Source organism: Halichoerus grypus, chromosome 15 (genome assembly GCF_964656455.1).
Source record: "Halichoerus grypus chromosome 15, mHalGry1.hap1.1, whole genome shotgun sequence".
Lineage (NCBI taxonomy): Eukaryota > Metazoa > Chordata > Mammalia > Carnivora > Phocidae > Halichoerus > Halichoerus grypus.
In genome coordinates, this window is record NC_135726.1 from 20,204,239 (window position 1) to 20,226,891 (window position 22,653).

At 44.4% G+C, this 22,653-nt stretch overlaps 1 protein-coding gene across 2 annotated transcripts in view; it reads left to right on the forward strand.

The window, feature by feature from the left end:
- The window catches only part of CDH11 (cadherin 11), a 142,401-nt gene that overhangs the window by 51,530 nt on the left and 68,218 nt on the right, over positions 1-22,653 (forward strand). The window contains exon 2 of one of the 2 annotated variants that reach the window (XM_036095796.2): positions 9,137-9,261. The exons of the other annotated variant lie outside the window; for it this stretch is intronic. The gene's annotated coding sequence lies outside the window, so the exon portion shown is untranslated. The remainder of the gene's footprint in view (positions 1-9,136; positions 9,262-22,653) is intronic. 2 annotated transcript variants of the gene reach the window in all.

The following is a 22,653-nucleotide window of genomic DNA, read 5'->3' on the forward strand; positions in this document are numbered from 1 at the left end:
ATCAGACAACCACGGATATCAAAGCCAAGAAGGTATAAAGTAAACCTGCTTCAAAATCCAGCCTGGTTTTCTTGGATGAAGTCATAAGATAGAGATTTAATAAGTGGACGTTGCAATGGCAGATGTCCCAGAGCCTCTGATTTGAGTACTATTAATAGGATATTTGCCTGTCACTTCCACACCATTGACCCAAACCCAGTCTGGGAAGATGACCCAAGTCTTCACAGCTGTTGATAATGCTGTTTTTGTCTTTATTCTTGGTTCTTATCAATGGAATTAGTAAGAGTAGACTTTATTTGTAATTATTTATTTTAAAAAAGATGAAAACAAAAGAAGGAAAGAAATGAAACTTCGAGGATGTGTGTGCATCTATGAGTCTGGGAGGTGAATTCTGGGGGAGCAGCCCAGATAAAGCTTTCTAAGGGGATGCTAAATTCTTGATATTGGCATGTGGATTTCCCCCAGATCTTCAAGAATGTCAAAATTTGTGCATACAAGTGAAGAATTTTATTCCACCAATAAAGTACAGCAAACTATAACTGAAACATTTTAATGGCCCACTTCCCCTGCCGCCCCTGAATGAATCCACTGTACTTAATGAGGTGCAATGAGGATGCACAGTGCCTGCTAGACTCACTTGCTGGCTCGTGTCAGCCCCTCTGTGGTCAAATTCGAATTTGTGCCTGAAGAAAAGTATAAGGCACCACCCGCTGTGGGTCTTCAGTGAGCTCGCAAATAGGTGAGACCTCAGGATCGAGGACACAGTTCTTCATTTACCAGCTCGATTTTTCCAAAGCTACCTGGGAGCATGTAGCGTGCACCTTTGTAACAATGGATATGTAACGGGCAAGAAAACATACATGCTTTTTCCTTTGTGATGCTTATGAACGTTATCAATGTGTACAGTTTGTATCTTCAAAATCATTGTCTCAGAAGACGTAAATAACAAAACAGCATTTTTTTTTCTTAGCTTAATTTTACATTGCAAAAGGACGGCCCCACTTAATTTTGAGAAAACTTGTTTTGTTTCTTTCCAAGCATAATGGTCCCAGAGAGAATGCTCTCCTATTATATCATAAATCATTCTCATTGCTATGGACAGTGCAGCTTGCTTTTCTTACTTTGAGAGGTGATAGCAGACGGTGACTACTTCCAGCACACAGCAAAAACTCTGCTGTGTGTGTGTGTGTGTGTGTGTGTGTGTGTGAATACTTCTTTGACTCTATGAATATGGTGTTTTGCAAATGAGTTGATTCCTTGGTTGTATGGAAGTTCCCCAAATTTGATAAACTGTTCAATATAAAGTCTCAGGCTTTGGGTTATATACTGTTCATCATTTCTTTGGAGGGCCCTCGTCAGGGGCTGCTCTCTGTCTTTCTCTCTCTCTCTCTCTGGATAGTTCAGTAGTCTGGTAAAGTGATGTAGTCACTGGTCACTTAAAAAAAAAATCACTGGACTACTTCTCTAAATTAGTGCCCTAGTTCATGTCTGCTGAGAGCAGTTGAGTATGGCCATTGGATGAATTGCTTTGGTTTAAACTCCATGTGTCCAAATCCTGGCCTCACTGCTTTATAGCTCGGTGAATGAGGGCAGCTTTACTTCACCTTTTTTATCATCAATTTCCTAGTTATGAAATAAAGAAAATCATAGTACCTGATGTATAAGATTGTTATACACACACACACACACACACACACACACACACACACACACTTAACCCAGTGACAAACTCTCAATAAACGTTAGAAATCATCTTTGCCTGCTTGGATTAAGTTGTGTCTACATAACACCTGGCTCCTGGGGGTATAGAAGAGCTGAAATAGTTCACATCATGTGTACATGACTATAACCATGCCCTTAAATCCTCAAAGATGATTAAATGCTTCACTTGGCATCTGAAGTATTTGGGAAATATCGATCACGTTTTTCAAACTCAGTTCTTACACAAACACATGGATTTGCCGTCAGTTAGTCAGGAAGTACCTATTGGTTACCCAGTCTTGTTAATAGCCAATTGTTTGCAAAATGATAGCCTATTTTTAGGTATAGATTTTAACTATTTTAGAAAACAAATCAAAACAGCTTTTATCTAGGCTGCAGAATTTGGGCCAAGTGAGGACATCATTACAGTCCTTAAAAAAAAAAAAAAAATTAGAAACTATACCTGTGCTTTGACATCAAGTAGATAAAAAGGGTAGATTTTCGTGTTTTAAAATTTTTAAAATACAGTTTTATGGTTGTTCTCCATTTAACTAGTACCATTCATCTATTTGTCCAATAGGCCAAGCTCTGTAGAGGGTTAGCCTGGTATTGACCCGGGCCGGACAAAGATGAGTATAAGATATTACATCTCATCTTTCTGTCTTCAAGAAGCTCAATGTTTCCTTGGATGCAACATTGGAAGAGGCAGACAGACACAATAAAAAAGAGCTCTCCTTGGGGGAGAAATTTAGAGGAACAGAGGTGCACAGCCTGCTGGGATCGGGGTATAGCAGGCCTGACTTGGGCAGGAGGTGAGGCTGGGGTCAGACCGGGGAGAAATGCATAAGCTGTGTTAACCAGAGTAGACATCTCCTGACCTGACAGGGAACCACTTAGAGTTTTAATATTGTCATATTTCTTTAACGTAAAGATTGTTGTCCTCTAGGAAGTGTTTCCATCAAGAAAGGAGTTTCTGTTTTGCCGTGTGCATTACTGTCAAATGCTGAGATACTTGTTCATTCACAACAAGGAGACAGATAAGCAAAATAAAATAAACTGCAGGAGGAGACATAAATGTTGTTCTGAGCGTTTGTGATTGCATGTGCTCTGCTTGCTTTGTTTATCCCAGCGATTCTTTCTAAAACTTTACCAGTTGACCGTATGGACATCCCTGAAACCTTCCTGAAGCTGGGTTGTGTTCATTTTTATTTGCTTGCCACTTCTCCCTCCCCTCAAAAGGTTAAAATGTAAAATTGCTGGCATTCTAGGGCAAAAATAAAATATACTCTCTTGAAGAAAGCCTCTTTCTTTTCCTTCTCTTCTAAGTGTTCTCAGGTTCTATAACAGTACATAAACAGACTCCATGTATATTTGTGACTTTTATGGTGGATGTGCTTAGATTTTCCCTTATTCTGATGTTTTATTCCTTTTTTATTCAGTAGAGAAACCACCAAGGCATAGAGGGAAGGCAGAGCCTTAGGAGCCAGGAAAATCTAGGTTGGAGTTCTTATTTTACTATTAATTAGCTTTGGTACGTTGGGTAAGTTATTTAACTTCTCTGAGGTTGCATTCTTTTCTCTTTTAGGAGGTAGGAACCAAATAAAACAAGCCCCTCCCCCCCCCCCCCCCGGGGTTGTTGGCAAGACCAATGAAAAGAAAATTGCATGTAGAAGCACCAAGGCAAATGTATATGGGGGGTATGTAGTAGGTGGCCAATAAAACTGGAGTTTCCAGCATCACAGCTATTGATATGTTAACGGAGAGAAATCGAAACGACCGACATCATTTGGGCAAGAAATAGGGATAAAATGTAGAGTAGCAGGAGGCTTGCTCATATGCTAGATGACTGTTTGTTTATTCATTTCCCAATGATATTACAAAGGCCGTGAATATTTATTTAGTTCTGCTCCCAATAGTCCTTCTAATAGGGAATTATTTGGGTACAACGAAAGACATTTGTAAATGCGGCTGATAAGACCGGCATTGGACAAGGAGTGTTTTGTTGGACACAAGAATTCTATTGTCCCTGGCTTCAGTTGTCAAGTGCTCGGAGAACCCAGAATTTATGGTGGTAGCACAATGGGCCTTTCAGGGCCCAGCGAAAGAGCTGTGAGATCCCGCTCCCCGGCTTTTCAGGGCTTCTAATCTTTTTATCGGGCACGGACAATGCCGGATTCAGCCGCTGCCTGAGCCTCCTGACTGTCCATTGGCCGCCAGGTATTGTGCGGTAATTACCATGGTGACAATGGACTCTCTCTACGCCCGTCCATCGGCGCTTTGGAAAACGGGGAAGGTTGTCACTTTGTATTAGGTGCCTCTAAAGGCATGGCTTACTTAGAAAAACTGCTAAAGAGAAATAAAGATAATCATGTTAAGAGTTTGATTTAAAGGGCCACTGTGTCAAATCCATTTGGAGCCCAGGACATCTTTTTGGATGTTTTCTTGTAATTACGGTCAGACATGGGGCGTCATCCCTGTGCAGGGGGTGAGGAGCCAGCCTTGGAGGTTTTGCAGGAAGGCATGAGTGGCGGGGAGCTGGCAGCCCTTAACATTCAGTGGGAGCAGAAGTCCAAGCTGAGCTGGTAAACTTTGAGGGATCCCTGAATTTCTTTGAGACACAGCTTCTTCATATGAAAAAGACTGGTGTGGGAAATGCTTACAGATTAATACTCAGTATATGTTATATACGATATAGGCAAAATACATGAATACGAGTTCTATATAAATGCTTGTACCTCTACCAGAGGGCTTTATGAATAGCAAATAAATTTTAAATCATGCACAGTTCAAAAAGCACAATCTATACATTTTTGTAATCACAGCTACTGATTATTGAGTGCCTACTCTGAGTGGGGTAGTGCATTTATTATCATTATTCTTCAAAGTCATCCTGCAAAATAGTTGTTATTATCCCCATTTTCTAGTGAGGAAACAGACTCGGGAAGTTCTTGCTTGCTCAAAGTCAAACTAGCTCGGAAGAGACAAAGCATGGATTTTAAATCGAATGTTTCCTCACATTCAATAGCCTACTGCCTCCCCCGCTTTCTTTTTTTTTTTTTTTAAATTCAAAATCTATAAACCTATCTTACAAAATATGTTTCACCATATGGTTTTGGAACTTTGGCGATAACAGGAAAGAGAAACACCCAGTGATGATTATTAATTGAGTGTATTCATTCCTTCAGCAATGTCAGGAACACGTTCATGTACCATAGGAAGAAGCCCCTGTTACAGGGTGCCCTCAGTCAGCTGCCTCTCTGCTGCCCCTTCTCCCGCCCAAGGAGCAAGAATACACAGCGACATCAGCAGAACGACTTGGTCTTTCCATTACAACAGAAAATCACATGGCCTTTGCTTGACTTCTTTGCCATAACACAGCAGTCTAAGAAGCCTGGTATTCATTTGTTTATTTAATAGTCATTTATTTAATCATAGTTTGTTTCAGTCAGCCCCCTACCAAAGTACTGGAAATTCCCTGTTGCATTGTTTTAGCAAAAAGTAGAAGTTTTCCAGGGTGATGTGCTAGAGGGGTAGGCATGATTTACCCCAGGAAATAGGTTTCATTGTAGGTTCTTAAATCTGGCAGGAGAGGAATGGATTGTTGGTGATCCAGTCCAGTCAAGCTGCTTCCCTGCTCTAAGCACTGGGCACTTACGGCTTAGCCGATTTCTTCGTCTGTAAAATGGAGCTGTCTCTGTGTCCTTGGGCTCCCCTGCTCTGCTCAGTGACAACTCTTTCCGTTTTCACCTGCCACCCCCACGCCCCACCTGCACCAGCACTGCGTACACCATAAGTGTCCCAGGATCGTGTTGATGGGAGTCAGTGAGGTGGGGACTGTTTTAATCGAATGTACATATACTTTCAGCCCTTACCCTCCCCCAACCCCAGAACTACATATTGTTGTTTTTGTTGCCCTTGTACTCTTAACAGTGATCTTAGCCCATGCCTGGGCTGGCTGAGTCCACATTCTTGAAAAGGACCCATACATGTAGATCAATAAGCCAAGGCATTTGATTTGGAGCAGAGATCCTCAGAGAGGGACAGCAGTGTGACTCGTGGGTCAAAGGGAAGCCTATGGACTTGCATGTACTGAGCCTTCTAAACACTCTGAGCTCAGCAAGAGATATCTGCCACAATCATACCCCCATCCTTACCCTGGCTTTTCTCCTTGCTTTTTGTAGGCTCGCTAAAGATTTCTCCATCGCTGCTTCTCAGTGTTCTTTTTCCTGATTTCCCAATCTCTCTGCAGTTATATATGGCTTCATGTGTCTGCACCCCTAGGAGGCTCAGTACTGCAAGTGGTTGAGCACAGCCCTGGACGGAGCTGGGAGAAGGCGGTGACCCTGTATGGGGAGCGGGCCAGTCATGGCACGCAGGCCTTGAGAAAGGAAGGGGAGACACCCTGAGAGTAGGTAGGGGTAGATGCCACAGTGCTGGGCTGGATTTCCGTGGCTCAGAAGGGAACACGAGATTCCAGGTCTTGCGCAGTCATGAGAGGAAAAGAGGGAAAACGAACGTTCCAAGCAGGAACTCCAGCGCGGAAAGAGAAGACAAGCATCGTACATGCATAGGCCTCTCAGACCCAACAAACTCTCTTCCCATTAACTCTGCTGAAAGTACAGAAACAGCTAAGATTTCTTCTGTCGTTGTTTTCTTTCCTAAGAAGCATGGTGCGGTTGTATATCAACATTTTCTGCAGAACCTACATCCCCTCTCTCTCAAATGTTTGCAGTCATTGGAATTCATAGACAATTCACCCAGCTATTTTTGCTTTCCTTCCAAAGCTCTTAATTGTCTGTGCAGGCTTTTGGTGAAAGGAGTTTTATAGGGGATAGTTTTCAGGGAGGTAAACAATGCGAGGCAAAGTGGGAGTTCAATTAGTTTTTATGGATTTGAGAAGTAAACTTTTAAAAGCGCACTGCCTACAGATACAGCTGTATTCTTAACTGACTGGAGACTGGGGAATGCAAAGAGAAGGAGTGCAGGCTGTCACGTCTGCGCTGCTGAATTCGGGTCCCACCTTGGTTGTTATGGGCTGCACACCTTGCGCAGGAGTCTTACCCTTTGAATAGTGGGGGGACAGACCTAGATGGGCTCATGACAACCAGAGTGGCGATGCATTGGTGAGGCCTGTGGCGACGTCTGTTCCATTTATGGTGTACTAGCTGTCCCCTGCTGAGTAACATACTGTCCCCAATTTAGCGGCTTATAACAATTCACTATTACTTTTTATAGTTGAGTTTAGTGAAGTCATCTGGGTGGTTTTTACTTGGGGTCTCTCACGCTGTGTTGTCAGATGGCTGGTCACATGAAGGTTTGACTGAGTCGGATGTCCAAGATGGCATCTTTGCTCACCATCTGGCACCTCAGCTTGGGTGCCTAGAATAGCTAGGTATGGCTGGGCATCTCTCTCTCTATCCACGCAGCTTCTCCACATGGCTAGCTGGAGCTTCCTCACAGCATGCGGGTCTAGAGTATTCAGACTTGACATGACAGCTGACTTCTCCCAGATGAAGTTTTCCAAGAGCACAAGACAGGCTCTAAGGTTTCTTATGACTCAGCTTCTGAAATCTTAGAGTGTCCCTTTGCTATGTTTCATTGGTGACCCAAGGACATCTCAGATTCACATAGAAGGGGTCCTGGGGCATGGATATCTGGGGGTATGGTTCATTTGGGAGGGGGGCATTTTTGGAGACTAGCTCAACATGTAATGTGGTTGCAAAGTGGGGTTCTTGGGGTGCCTGGGTGGCTCAGTCATTAAGCGTCTGCCTTCGGCTCAGGTCATGGTCCCAGGGTGCTGGGATCGAGCCCCGCATCGGGCTCCCTGCTCGGCGGGAAGCCTGCTTCTCCCTTTCCCACTCCCCCTGCTTGTGTTCCCTCTCTCGCTGTGTCTCTCTCTGTCAAATAAATAAATAAAATCTTAAAAAACAAAACAAAGTGGGGTTCTTCATCAATTATGTGTTCTATGAATTGTCCATGTGACTTTTTCTCTGACTCCATGTTCATCTAGGAATAACCCCATTGCTGTTCTGTCTTCAACATCCTGGGAATAGCACACAATAGGAAATTTTCTTGTTCTTGCTTCAGTCACCAAATCAAGATGCTACGGACACATTTGAGATTTATAATTTATTTCAGCCCTTCACCAAGAAGGGTTTTTGCTTATTGCTGTTGTTGCTGTTGTTTGGGGAAGGTGTGGTGTGTGAGGAATAGCTGTTGGATGGAACCAAGATGAGATAAGGAAAAGTATATTTGGAAACAAAAAGGAAGAATAAATAAAGTCAAAAAAGAAGTTGTTTCACTTCTTTCTTTTAAATATTTTATTTATTTTAGAGAGAGAGGGAGAAAGCAAGGAGGGGAAGGAGCAGAGGGAGAGGGACGGGGAAGGGGAAAGAATCCCAAGCAGACTCCACACTGAGCGCAGAGCCTGACACGGGGCTCAGTCTCACGACCCTGAGATCATGACTTGAGCCGAAACCAAGAGTTGGACGCTTAACTGACTGAGCTACCCAGGTGCCCCAGAGCTGTTTCTCTTCTCAATGCTGGCTGGGTTGATCCTAGAAGGTAGAAACCCTAGAGATGAAGGACATTCAAGAAATCCTTTATGCCGTTGTGTTACAGCTATGCCAGCCACCACCTTCCTTGGATCAGTGCCTCAGTTTTTGAAGACAACAGCTGTTCAGACACTCCATATTCCTCTCTTCATTCACTGAACAGATATACATTGAACAGCTGCTCTGGGCTAGGAAATGTGTTAAACACTTTGGGAGATATGAAGATGCATCAGACCAGAATCCAGGCAGAACACAGCCCCCACACAGAAATCCAGAGTGTGCTGTAGTGCGGGAGGGGGTGGAGAGAAATGCAGTCTTGAAGAATTGCAGCTCTGTCAGCCCAGGGCTCAGCTCCGCTGGGGTAGGGATGACATCTCCTACCACCACCGCCACCCCTGTCTCTCTTTGCCCTTGAGACTGTCACTCCACGAGGCTCTGGCAGCACCAGAACAGTGCTTGTCCCTTGCGAAGGGAAGGTACCTACTTTGGACTCAGATAGAATGTGTGTTCTCTCAGAAACTGGCTGCAAGAGTTGATATCCCCCCTACAGGTTTGTTGCTAGTGCTGGAGCAAATGGATGTGATGTCCGTAGCATGGTGTAAGAAGTTGGATGGATGGCTGCTCTTATCTTTTTGTCAAAATACCAAAAGCACATATAGTGAGTCATATCACCTTTTGGTAGCTCTAAACCCATGGCAAGTTTTTTCCCACTTTTCACACAAGTGTGAGAATTTGTTTACATCTCTCTCTCCACACCTGGACTATTCTCCTCTAAGGAAAAAGTCTATTTATGCAACTGTGTGTGCCCAGTATCTAGGAATGTGTCATTTTATTGATTCATGTCACCTCTAGGTTAATAATGATCCTTTCACTTTTTGCAGAAATCACTGTATTTTCGGCTCAGTGGCCCCGTGACGCTTGTTCCGGTTGTCATTTGTTGAGTGACCAATCAGATGGGTGGAGTGTATTATAGAAATTGGCAGCAAGTATCCAATGGGTGAAGAAGGTAAGATGGAGCTACTTTACTGTACTATGAATGTGGAGATGGAACTGATGCCCAGCAGGCCCCTTCCTCCAACCTGCCTTTGTTTGCATCTGCACCAAATCGAAAGCAGAATGTTAGAGGGAAGTTGGCCTACTTACTTAGGCTTTGAGGAATGTGATTATTCACTGTTGTTCTTGGGTTCTCTTTATTGAACACCTGATACATACTAGTACAAGGATGATCGTTTTTGTTGTTGTTGTTGTTTGTTTTTTTTTTGGCGGGGGGAGGGATGACTATAGAAGGTTCGGAGTAGAAAGAAGGAACTAAAAGGGATTCTTTAGCAAAGACTCAGCTAGACAGACTAAGACAATGGCTATGTTGCTTCTTCCTCCTTTTCTTCTTTTGAAGAGAATTCTATAAATATGAACAAGGTGGCTTATATCCCATGGCCAGGAGGCTGAACCTTTTAGACCTCAAAAGGCAGACCACAAGATCATAAGCCAAAAGGCTGATTTCAGCTCCCAGGCCCAGCTCTGCCATTCACTGTCGCTGTGCCCTGAGATTAATGAGCTCTTTTCTGAGCCACAGGGTAGTTGGACCTAGGGTCATTAACAGTTCTTAAGTTTTAGGATTTTATGAATCCATTTACCTCCTATCTTCTCAGCGGTAACTAGAGCTATTTTTATAGGACATCCAAATATCCAGATAGAAATATAAGAATTAATTCTATTGGCATGACTCCCTACATCTTAGGGTTCTAGATCCATCTATCCTTGCGTCTGTGGCTCATCTCCATGAGGATGTCCACCAGGTGCCTTAAATTCAGAGGCCAAATACAAGTCATGGTTTTCTCCTCTCAACCTTCACTTTGTCCTGTGTGTCATATTTGAGGGTAGCATCAAAACTCACCCAGATCAGAAACACGGGAGGGGTACCATATGCCTCTCAATCCCTTACCTCCAAGAGCAATTTATTCTTGTTGATTCCTACTGGTGCTACTCTGATTATCTCTGAGATATTTTTTTATTTCTCTCTCTCCCCACCACCATCCTCCAAACATAAGCCTGGTCCTCTTTCTCCAGAGTTACTGCAATTGCTGCCTGACAAGTCATTTTGCCTCTGGGGTTACTTCATCTATGGCATGATACATCTTCCATACAAATACTAAACAATGTCCCTACGTCCAGGTATTATGTACTTTCCTACTTAATCTTTTCAGTGTCAGAGATCTGATTCCTTAATAAGTCTCTAGGACCCCTTCAGGGATAGGGCCACTGTTTTGTTGTCTAGACTCATCTCTCAGTCATTCTCTTTGCACACTCAGCCCTTACTAGACACATCCACTGTGGGATCTACTGTAGGGCACACCTGTCACTTCCCCAAAGCCCCATGATCTCTCTCTCTCTTCACAAGCCAACTCTTGCTCACTTTTTTTTTTTTTTTTTTTTAAAGATTTTTTATTTATTTATTTGAGAGAGAGAATGAGAGACAGAGAGCATGAGAGGGAGGAGGGTCAGAGAGAGAAGCAGACTCCCTGCCGAGCAGGGAGCCCGATGCGGGACTTGATCCTGGGACTCCAGGATCATGACCTGAGCCGAAGGCAGTCGCTTAACCAACTGAGCCACCCAGGCGCCCCTCTTGCTCACTTTATATCTTAGCTTGGAACTCATTATCTCTAAGGATTTCTCTTCAATCCCTGAAGACTGAGCTATGGGTATCTCCTAGACAATACTTTAGTAGTCTGATATTATACCATTTACTGTGATTTTGACAGTGGGCTGTAATTGTCTGTTTAATTACCTATCTTCCCGGCTAGACCTGGAGGTTCTTGAGAGCAGGACTTATTTGGGGAGCACTGTGTTCCTAGTTGCAACCACTGTATCTGGCCCAAAGTAGATTCTCAATAAATATTTATTAAACATGAATAGAGACTTTAAGAATACTTTGAATAGAATATGAGGAAGGGGAGTTAATGTTACGACAGAGAAAAGTCATAATAATGACAGCTAACAGGTATCTAGTGCTTAGTACACGTCAGGCAAGTAAGATATTTAAAGACATCGTCTCCCACAATCCTTGCAAAAACCCAATGCAGTGGGTACTATAAATGTCCAAGATTTGCTAAATAAGAAAATCAAGTCTTGGAAAAGATAAGTAACTCGCCTATGGCTGTATTGGCATAATTTTTGTCCTTGGAAATTTTTATCTTTGAGAAGTCTGATTTTAGCTAGAACTAATGGATTTTACCACTCCCCTCTTTTCTCTTACCCCTGAATAAATCTGCTCTGTTATGGACCAAAAAAAAAAAAAAAAAAAAAAAAACCAAACAACCTAGTTCCTGCCCAGGAGGCGGGACTTTTTCCCTGAATCCCATGCAAGCTTTTGTGACAAAAAATGGTCGTCCCTGTGACTAGACTCGTAAATCTTTGGTGATTTTCTAGGTGTTGTACACTCATATGTGAATGTGCACCTGTTTGAGGACAAAATTTCAATTTGGGGAACTCCTCAAACTCTTTCTGCCATGCTCTGGTCCATGTTTGTTACGGGAATAAGCTGATGAGGGAGCAGAGCAGCACTTCCCTGCAGAGGCACCCATAAGATCTGGAGTGTCTGACTGGCTGCCCTCAAATTAGCATATTTTGCACTCATTTGCTCCAAAGCCTGACTCAGCATACGAGACGCAGCCCTCCTGTAGACATGTCTGAGAGTGATGATCATCTCATTGCTGCCAAGCCAAATGGGTTTCTTCATTTCATCGGCCCTGTGAATTCTTCAATAGAACATGCAACTGACATTTCCTATTTTTCTAGATAATAGGGACAATTAGAATGAGGTATCAGTGAAGCAGTCAGAAGCTAAATAGAAAGCACTTGAATTTAATTTATCTTCTAGGAAACATGCTAGTTTTTTTTCTACTTAGAAATTAAGAACGCTTATTTAGAAGAGTTCTGCATAGCTTTTTTCCAAGGAGAGGAAGGTAAACTATTCTAATGCTTGTAACATTAAAAAACACACAGCATGGTACAGACAGAATGGCCGTTTGATCTTTCTGGCAAAGATTCTTGTTTTACAGAGAGGATTTTTTTTTCCTTCAAGAAAGGAAAGACTTGTTCATGATTATACTGTAAGGTTTTGGGAAAACAAAACAAAATTAACCAACAACTTAGGCTCCAGACTCAGATTCTTGATTCCCCCATCAGTTCACAAGAGTAGTATTTCTTTCTCTTTCTTTCTTTTTTCTTTTTTTCTTCTTTCTTTCTTTCGAGATTTTATTTATTTGACAGAAAGAGAGAGAGCACGAGAGAGAGAGAAAGCGAGCACAAGCAGGGAGAGCAGCAGGCAGAAAGAGAGGGAGAAGCAGGCTCCCCGCTGAGCAGAGAGCCTGACATGGGGCTCGATGCCAGGACCCCGGGATCATGATCTGAGCTAAAGGCAGACGCTTAACCAACGGAGCCACCCAGGTGTTGCAAAGGCAGCATTTCTTGAAAGAACCTGTGGTGTGCTGTGCACACAGCCAGAGTCAAAAGGGCACTTCCCTTTTCCTCGAGGAGCTGACCCAGTTTCACTTGGGTCCCTCCTCAATGCAGGGGAGGACTTACCTGGGGATTAGCCACAGGATAGGGCTTCTCAGCCCTGATAACTCACTGGGCTTTTATAGTAGGGCACTTGGGCACAGATAGGAATGTCTTCAAGTGAAAAGTTATTTGCCCTTATGTTCATGAAAAGCTTCCACACATGGAGATCCTCCTGAGTGATCATCAGCAGGGGCTAGTGGTCACAGGTCACCCAATTATCTTTCAGTTGCATAAAAATCAATCCCTAAAAAGCCGCTTGGTGCGGAGGTGGGCAGCTCACCTGTGCTGAAGTATCCACCAGGCTCTGCTTTGTCCCTGACAGTTTGAAATGTTGGCAGCCCGCCTTCCAACCCCCTGTACCTGCTGGGTCTGTCTGTGAATGCACATTTCCTATTTCAGGATGTAGGCCACTGTGGAGAAAGAGGCCAAGTATCTGTCACTTGGATAAAAAAGCAGACACTCAGTCCACTCGCTGACTCCTTTGCCGATCTTCGGTGTGTACGATGTGACTATCAGTCCCGCAGTCAGCTAAGAATTACAGGAAGCTCTCATGGGCCAGGCAGCACGAGGGTCCTATCTTTACCTGCATCAATACTGAAGGGAAACACTTCAACCACAGTTGTGGATCTTTCATCTTGCTTTATTTAACTAATGATGAACAAAATGCAGAGGCCACTCCTGATAATAACGGTGAGAGCTGATACTTAACGAGCACACCCATGGGCAGGCACTGGGCTATGTGCTTTACATCCACGATCCTGTGGGACATCACCAGAACTTTGAGTGGTACGTGCAGTCGTCGTGATTCTTTTATAGATGAGGACCCTGAGGTTCGGAGAGGTTAAAATCAACTTGCTAAGGGACACGTGCTTAACAATGGGTAGAGCCAAGGTCTCTCCTCCTGAGCACTGACTTTTCCAGTTCCTTTGTAGCTTGCCTTCCAGTCTTAACAAAGTTGGAGGGCAATTATAATTCTTTCGGTATGGCCATGTCCTAAATATCCACTTGTGTTATAAAGGAGACCTAGCAGCTTCTGGCTAATGCATTAGAATGCAGCTGAATGTGTACACTGAGCGAGAGGTAACACATTGGGAGAAGCAAAGAGAGCCCTGGATCTGTTCACTTATCAGCCATCTCTTGAGAACTGTTCTTGTTTTAGCCATTGGACTAGGTACTGGAAATAAAACAGTGGGCCAGATGCACATGCATCTGGGGATACAACAGTGAAACTAGCCATGCCTTCGAAGGACCGCCCTTCTTGTGATGGAGCCCAGCAGGCTGTCAAATAACCATGGTGCATAGTTCCTTCTAGACAAGTCTAGGCTTCCATAGCAGCACAGAGGGGCTAATTCTGATAGAGGAAATCAGGAGAAGCTTCAGTGGGGAGGTGACCTTTGGGTTTAGACATGGAGCATGAGTAGGAGTTTACCAGGAAAAGATCAGCAAGGATTTTGCAGTACAGAAGTTCTAGAGAGAGAGAGAGAGCAGTACCTAAGTTCTTGAGCCAGTGTTTTGTGACTAGGTGGTTTGTTTTCTTCTTTATTATCTTTAAGTAGATAAGACAGTTAAGTGGATGAAGATGGTCTGAAATTCAAAAGGTGACAAAAGGTCTACAGAGAATTCAGTCTCCTTCAGTACCTATCATCTCATCCATGAATTCCCTTACCCGGAAGCAGCTACTATTTTTGGATTCCTATGTGACTGTCCACAGATTTTCTGGACAGTTACAATCACACATATCCAGAGAGTCACTTTCTCCACATCTGTATATGTAGAGGGTCTCTAACTATAGACACTGTTATGCACACTGTTCTAGAAAAATAAAACTTTGTTTCCCCTTACTCGTTTTACTTGCTCTCCTTTGATTTTAAACTTTTTTAAAATTAAGAAAAATTACAAACCTGCAGAAAGTGGCAAAAATAATACAATGGATTCTTAGAAACCCTTCATCTGAAATCAGTTGTTTTTTTTTTTTTTTTAATCATTTTCCCATGTTCTGTGCAATGATTGTACAGATTTAATCCCTAATTAAGATACAGCCTAGATGTCAGTTTCCCAGAGACCTGTGTAAGCTTCCTCTCTGGAGCCCTTACTTCCTGAGACAACCCAGGTACAACTTGAAATCTAGAACGTGTTCCAGTCCATGTCAGTCGCTCTGAGATGCCATGAGCAGCAAATCCCCCTCCAGGATGGAGATGTCAGGAAGGGGCCTCCTTCGGGCCACTTGATACCCACCTTGTGCTCAGCTTTGGGAAAGGTTTTGCCCTGTCTTGTTAAGTGCTCCCTCAGAAAGACGTGAGTGTCTCTCCGGCAGGTGAGAATGCTCTCTGCACTGGCCTTCTGGGCCCAGTTGTCCAGGGTGGGAACACACTGCCCCGTTAAAATCTGATCACTTCGTTTCCGACAACCAGCCATTTAGATAGTGACTCTTCTCTTCTGTTTGTCGGCTTCAACACGGCCACCCCAAGCCTGGTGTAAGATTCCCTCCTTTCAAAGATCAAAGCCCCTGAGCACTACTCAAGTTATCTCTGTGCTTCCTCTATGCATTACATGGCAAGGGACAGTTTGTATTCTCCGTGAGAGGGACTGTGAATACTGTGACGGGCAGGAAGTAACCCAAGAAGACAGTGTGAGATGGTTTTCCCGTCAAGGGCTCTGGGCCTAGGAGGATAGTTTTCAGGTATTCATTCATTCACTCATCAAATAATTACTGAAAGCCTTCATGGCACTCTTTCATGCTTTGTGTCAAGACCTGTGCATGCTCTTTGAAGACTGTGATGGTGATCTGTGGGGTGGCAGACATATAGACATATCACGGCAGAAGAAAGCAGGTGAACCTGAGAGTGATGGGGTAGAATCTCTAAGGACTGACTTCCTGGCCATCCATCCATTCATTCATTAAACACATATCTATTGACTGTTTGCTTTGTCCTAATTCCAACATGTGCCCCTGTGAATAAGACCATCATGGTTCCTATTTTCACGGAACTCATATGCCCATGAGAGGGTGTCCCCTGACCTCCCTCTAAGTCTACCTGTTTCCTTATGTTCCATCAGGAAGGTTCCGCTGCTCCCACTGTTTCAGGACAAAAATCAAGCCATTGCCTGTCAGCCCTCCCTGGCCTCATGTGGTTCCTAAGCCAGAGATTCACCATTTCCTCTGGAGGCTACTAACCCAAATTACCCTGTGCCCTGCGGGGGACTCAGAGCTCAAGGAAGTTTGAGAGAGCAGAGGAGGAAAGGTAACAAGCCACACCAAAATCTGCCACCAATTAATTTTGTCTGCTGAGGATCTAGAAGGCTGCAGCCTGACACCTGGCAGATGCCTCTATTTGGAAGCTTTAGAAAAATTGTGGAGGGGCCAGTGAGTTCATCTTTTCAAGAGGCCCTGAATTTTAGAATCTAAGTACCATTCCAAATGCTGTTAGGTTGCCACAGCAACAGTTCTTATACATTTTTTTTTTTTTTTAAGAAAATGAATTGTAAAAAATCCGGCTATAGATTTGCAAGGAAGGGCTAGGTGAGAAGGTGCCTCTCTAAATGAGTATCTAGTAAGTTTCCCCAAGTACTGTGTTCCTGTCCAGAACAGATACTGTTTTGGACCTCTCAACACTCCCCAATTTCCCTTCAGAATCTCCACTTGAAAAATGGACCCAGGAGGATTGTTATTCATTGTCCCTCACCCATTTACATCTGGCTTTGGGCAAAGAAAGAAAAAGGCTTTATCGCTGGTGTGGTTTTACTCTAGTCAAGGGTTGGAGCGGGACCCGCAAAGGCAGCGAGCAGTCTGTGCTCACACGGGACCCGCCGGGGTGGCTGGCACTCGGGCTCCTGGGAGCTCGTCCAGCTCTGTGCCGGCTTCCCCAGCACTTCTCCTCCAAGCTGCTGCAGGATTTCTCCAAAATCCAAAGTTGCTTAAGTCTAAAACCTTAAGCTTCAGAAGACCGTGGTCCCTCGCAGGATAAATTACAGGACGCTTTGCTTGTAAGACTGCCAGGATCCAGCCTCCACTCCCTGTGTCATCCCCCTTTTACTCTCCATCCACAGCTTATTGCTGGCAGCCCTGGGACTCACTGGGATGCTTCCCTCCAGATTCCCTTGCATGGGTTTTCCTTCTCTGTCCCCATTTCTTTGGATATGCAGAGAAGAATCCTCTCCGGATGGGGTTCCCTGACCCCCGTGAAACAGATTGTCACTTCTTTCCCCCGAGTGCCTTGGTTTCTTGGGGGTCTCAACATGCCTTCCATGGGCCCCAGTCACCTTAACCTTCAAGAGCTCCTATTACCATAAAAAAATAAATATATTTTATGATTGCTTTGGTATAAAGATGTATATAATCTTCTACCCTAAAAGGCCAATTAATTTCCCTTCTGACTTTAAAAGAAATTATAACATTGCTGAGGATGTGGAGGAAAGGGAACCCTGTGCACCCTTGGTGGGAATGTAGATTGGTGCAGCCACTGCAGAAAACAGTATGGAGGTCCCTCAAAAACTCAAAAATAGAACTACCCTGTGATCCAGCAATTCCACTCCTGGGTATTTACCCAAAGGGGACAAAAATGCTAACTTGAAAAGATATATGCACCCCCATGTTCATTGCAGCATTATTTATACTAGCCAGGGCATGAAAGCAGCCCTCATGCCCATAGACAGATGAGTGCATAAAGACAATGTGTTGTGTATATACACACACAGACAAACACAATGGAAGATTACTCAACCATAAAAAAGAAGGAAATCTTGCCATTTGCACCAACACAGATGGACCCTGAGGGTAAGAGAAATATGTCAGAGAAAGACAAATACCATATGATCTCACTTATCCGTAGAATCTTAGGAAAAAAAAAAAACACAAGTAAAACCGAATTTACAGATAAGAGAACAGATTGGTGGTTGCCAGAGGCAGGGGATGGGAGGTGGGCAAAATAGGTGAAGGTGATCCAAAGATACAAAGTCCCCATTATATAAAATAAATAAGTCCTGGGTGTGTAATGTACAGCATGGTGACTATAGTTAATAATACTGTATTGTATATTTGAAAGTTGCTAAGATAGCAGATCTTAAAAGTTCTCATCAAAAGAAAAATAATATAGCTATGTGTGGTGACAGATGTTAACCAGATTTATTGTGGTGATCATTGTGCAATATATAAAAATATCAATCATTATATTATACACCTGAAACTAATATAATGTGATATGTCAATTATATCTCAATTAAAAAAACATGCAGACACAAAAACATTCCTGTGAGCCCCTAAAGTATTATGGGCCCCAGGCACAGTGCCTAATGGAGAAGTCTGTGTGGTATTCCTTTGTGACCTCATTGCTATTTTTTTGTCTACAAGTCTGCAGGATCTTTGAGGGTGGAATTTGGATGTTTAATACTGGGTCTTCTATCACAGTGTGTGGGTTATGTGTGCACGCTTGCTGAACAGGCCTTCATAGGAGGGAGACATGGTCTCCATCCTCCTGGGCCCTCTGCTGCTGAGATTTTTGGCTGGCATTCCCAGATAAGGCAGTGCCTACTGTCCCAAGTCCATTTTGAAAAGGCACAATGTCTTCCCTTCCCACCATTGGTACAGCCCTTCCTTGTGCATCAGCCACTTTGATCCCTGTGCATGGACATTCTCCATCTCATTCTCTGGAAGAATAAACTGAGGCTCAGAGAGGTTAAGCAGAGTCTAGGAAACAGAGCTGTCTCCTGCTCAGGGTCACATCCAGTGTATGGGAGCCATGATTCTGAGTCCCTTTTTCCCCTAGGACTCCTGCCATTGCTCCATCACACTACAGGCCTACCAATCCAAATTGCCACCCCTTCCTTTTCCATACCAGGACCTGTAAGAAACAGTAGATCTCAGCGTAGGTAGAATTGCTTCTGAACTCCATGCTCCTGTGCACCCCCCGCCCCCCATCTTCTCTTCACTGGAGGACTGGCCGTCCCAGCTAGGGGGCGTGCTCTTGGCTCAGCCCCTTCCAGACTTGCCTCACATGGCAGCATCAGCCAAGATCATCGTGGCCCCTCCTGGGGCAGCCCACATCTGATGACTGGATCAGTAGGGGTTTGACCATCTCAGTTCTCCTCGAGATCACTGAGAAGGGCCATCCTAGCCCAGAGCACAACGCAAGGTTACCCGAGGCTGCTGCCAGGACCCCCTCACATCTCACCTTCTTTCTCCCTCTGTCCACTCCTGCTTCCCTTCCCTCATGTTATTCTCAAGGGTAGCCCGTAATAATCACCCCCCCGGGAAACTCCATCTCAGAGAACTTAACCTGCCAGAAACTCTATGGAATATTTTGCAGCAAGCCCTCTTGTGTCTGCATGAATACACCAGATTCATTTGTACCTCCATTGTTTTCATTGAATGTGTATTCATCGATGCTTAGCACTGTGCTCAGCACCAGATACTGTGGGAAGCAAGACAGAAAGGGACCTCTCGTGACATGGAACTTAAATTACTTCTACTCTGAAGACAGATTTTAATCCTGTTTCTGCATTTAAATCGTGCTTCTGCCAGGGCCTTCTGGTTGCGCCTGCACTTAGGTGGAGGGCGAGAGAAGTCTCCCATTGAGCCTTGCTGATTGCTTTGCAGAATAAATCCTGCTTCCAAGAGTGTGTGAATAGCCTTCTCCTTATCCACCATCAGACTCCTCTGCTCCTTTCGCTTGGCCCTTTCAGACGGCCCAGAGTGAGGTCTAGGTGAGGGGCAGGAACTTGAACAGGAGAACCGGGGCTGCAGTGGCTGCCCAGAAGGAGTATTGAGAGGGAGGACAGAGGTGCACAGAAGAAGGCCTGCAGGAATCAAGGTCAGGATCAGAAGCTGAATTGAAAAGATAAGATGGAGGGGAGGCAGGGCTAGATTTAATTTGCAGCAGAGTGGAGTAAGGGCTTGGAGAGTGATTGCCATTGCCCTTCCTCTTGCCTTAAAAATATTTCATGACCTTCCTCTTAATCAGAACAAAATGTAGACCCTAACTGCGCCATCAGTGCCGTCCCTGACATGATCGCTCCCTACCTCTGCGCCCTCGCCTGGTCCACTCAGCCACGTATCACTGTCCCTTGAACTGGCCCAGCCCCTTTACAGCCTCAGGGGCTCAGCACTTTGTGTCCACTCCGTTCGGGTCTCGTCCCGGGCCTGGCCCCTTGTCATCATTCAGGACCCAGCTTAAATACCACCCCCCACCCCCACCGGAGACCATTCCCTACACCAGCACTTCTCCTGCCACCCACGCCCACCTATTCTACCTTTCATCGTTCTGTCTAATCCTTCAAACAGCCATCACCATCTGTGAATGCTGTATTCTTTCGTAGGTTTACGTTTTTACTGTCCTTTTTCTCGATGAGATTCTAAGCCCCAGTGCTTCAGAGACATGGTCTGCCTTGTCCACCCCATATCCTCAGCTTCAAGCAGTGCTGTTCACCCTAATCGCAGTTTAGTCCATATTTCTTAAGTGAAGGGCTAAGCCAATATCTAAGTTCCCAATGTTTCCCTGATAGGTTAACAGGAATATAATGGTTGCGCTGCCTGCTTTAGATGGAGGGTTGGAGCGTGGGCTCCTCCACGCTGCTGACTTGAGCAGAATTTTCAGACATATCTCTCTACCCCTCATTCTCTCTCTCTGTCCCCCTCTCCCTCTCAGTTCCTCCTGGGCCATCAGTCAGATTTGAGTGGCATCCGTTCCCGGAGCACTCCACTCTTGGAGGCCAAAAGCTGCATAATGGCTTCCCTGTGTATGCATCTGTGCATTAACACAGGCCTTTCGGGTGTGCTCCGGCTTGCCTGACCCATCTCCCATCAGGAAAGAATGTGCATCTGTAATACTCTGGAAAATTAGGGCTGACATGTAGTTTGGTACCCAAAGTGGTTTCACTCAAGCAAACACAGAGGAATAATAGCTGGGCACTTAAATGCTTGAGCAGGTATCAATCAGAGAAACTTTCCAATAATCCATGTTTATAAAGCTCGTTAGTATGAATTTTTGAAATAGCACTTACTCCACGTCGTTCTTGACAAATGGTGTTTGTCGCCATTGAGATAGTTTATTTCAATTATGCGCCAGTGTTGGAGGGAGAAGCTTTCTGACAATAGCAAGGCAGAAGACATTCTTCTTGTGCTACTATCACTATTCCCATTCCTAAACTCGACTGGACAGTTCATTAAGATGAAAAATTAATAGCACATGCTTTGGGGAGAATAATCATGGAACATGACAGCTTGCGGAGGCTTCGCCATTCAGGGAAGCAGAGAGATGACAAACATGCTGGTCTTCAGAAGAAGTGACGATTGGCCAATCGGTCAGAAGCCATGTGTTTACCAAGCACCTACGTGTGTGTTCAGCCTTGAGCAGAGGTGCCGGGGGGAAGGAAAATGCAGAAATCATGGCCTTTGAACTCCATGAATATACCATCTATTTGGAAAGGCTGGGGAGATTTCAGCTGTCAATCTGGGAGCCCCAGAAGGGTATACATCAAACGCCTGACACTTTGGTGCTGACTGTAAGTCCAGGAGTAATGCAGTGTGGGTCTCAGAGATTTCTTAGACTTTGAAGAATAGCAAGATGTTGATTAGCAAACTATATTCTAAATATAGTAGCTGGCTCGTGGCTATGAGTTTGCTTTTGGGGGTGATGAAAATGTTCTAGAACTAGGCAGTGGTGGATTGATGCACAACTTTGCAGATACACTAAAAAAACCCTGAATTGTGCATTTTCAAAGGGTTGACTTTATATCTGAATTTTATCTCAAGAAAACTTATTAAAGTATTCTACAAATTCTACACAGCTAAATTATAGTAAATTTGTTATATGCTCAGAGAATTGCGCTTAGTTCAAATACATAAAATGGGGCCAATTAACATCGATAGGAAGCTCGTACCCATTTTACAGATGAGGAAATGAAGAGTCAGATCAGTTCATCCTTTGCCCGTGAAGCCCCATGGATGGCAAATAATGGGGCTGGGACTTCACATCCAGACTTTCTGGCTCCAGAGCTCAGATGCTTCCCACCCTACCTTGCTGGTGCCCAGAAAAATAGATCTTGGAATAAAGCCATAACATGAATGGCAGCAAAGATAAGACTGATTTGCCTCAGCAAAGTGCCCTCCCCATTTTCTCTCTCCTCAGTTCTTACAGTATCCCTATGAAGGATGATCAGGCATGAGTTCACCTGCAGCCGCGGAGGTGGGGTATGTCTCAGGAGAAAAGTTGGGGGTGAGAGCATGGAAACCAAGCCTGTTTTCCCAGGCTGTGTAAAGAGCACTGCACCCCCCTTTCCAGGCATTCAAAGTGCTCCTGCCTCTGCTCAGGTCTCTGTCTCTCCCTGGACTCATTCTCCAATGCAAGCCGAATGTCTTAAGTGAGACCATAGTGATGTGGGATCCATGGATGTTTAGAGACAAGGCTTGGAATTAGGTATCCTGTCCCTTGCGTAGAGACATGAATGCTGTTTCTTTTCTCCTCTGTAGAAGCAGCAGATGCACTTTTCTATTGTAAAGCACATGTCTAGATTAAAGCCACTTAAGTCATTATCTCCCCTGCAGTTAATAAGAGAGCTTTTGATGTCATTCTCAGCTTACTAGTGTAAATAATGGGTCAAATTCTCATCCTGTTAGACAGGATGGAAATCTGACTCAAGATTTGTAAATACTGCTGCATTTAATTCATTTTCACGGGGACATTTGCTTCCCCAGCAGACAGTGTGGGAATAACAGCATCCTGGGAAACAGCCTGTGGAGGAATCAGGATGCATTAACCTAAGCAGTGAGATCAAAACAAAAGCTCTGTTTGCCATCTCCCGCCAGAGCCCAAATCCCGGCAGTCCCCGCTGTTTGGCTGCATTT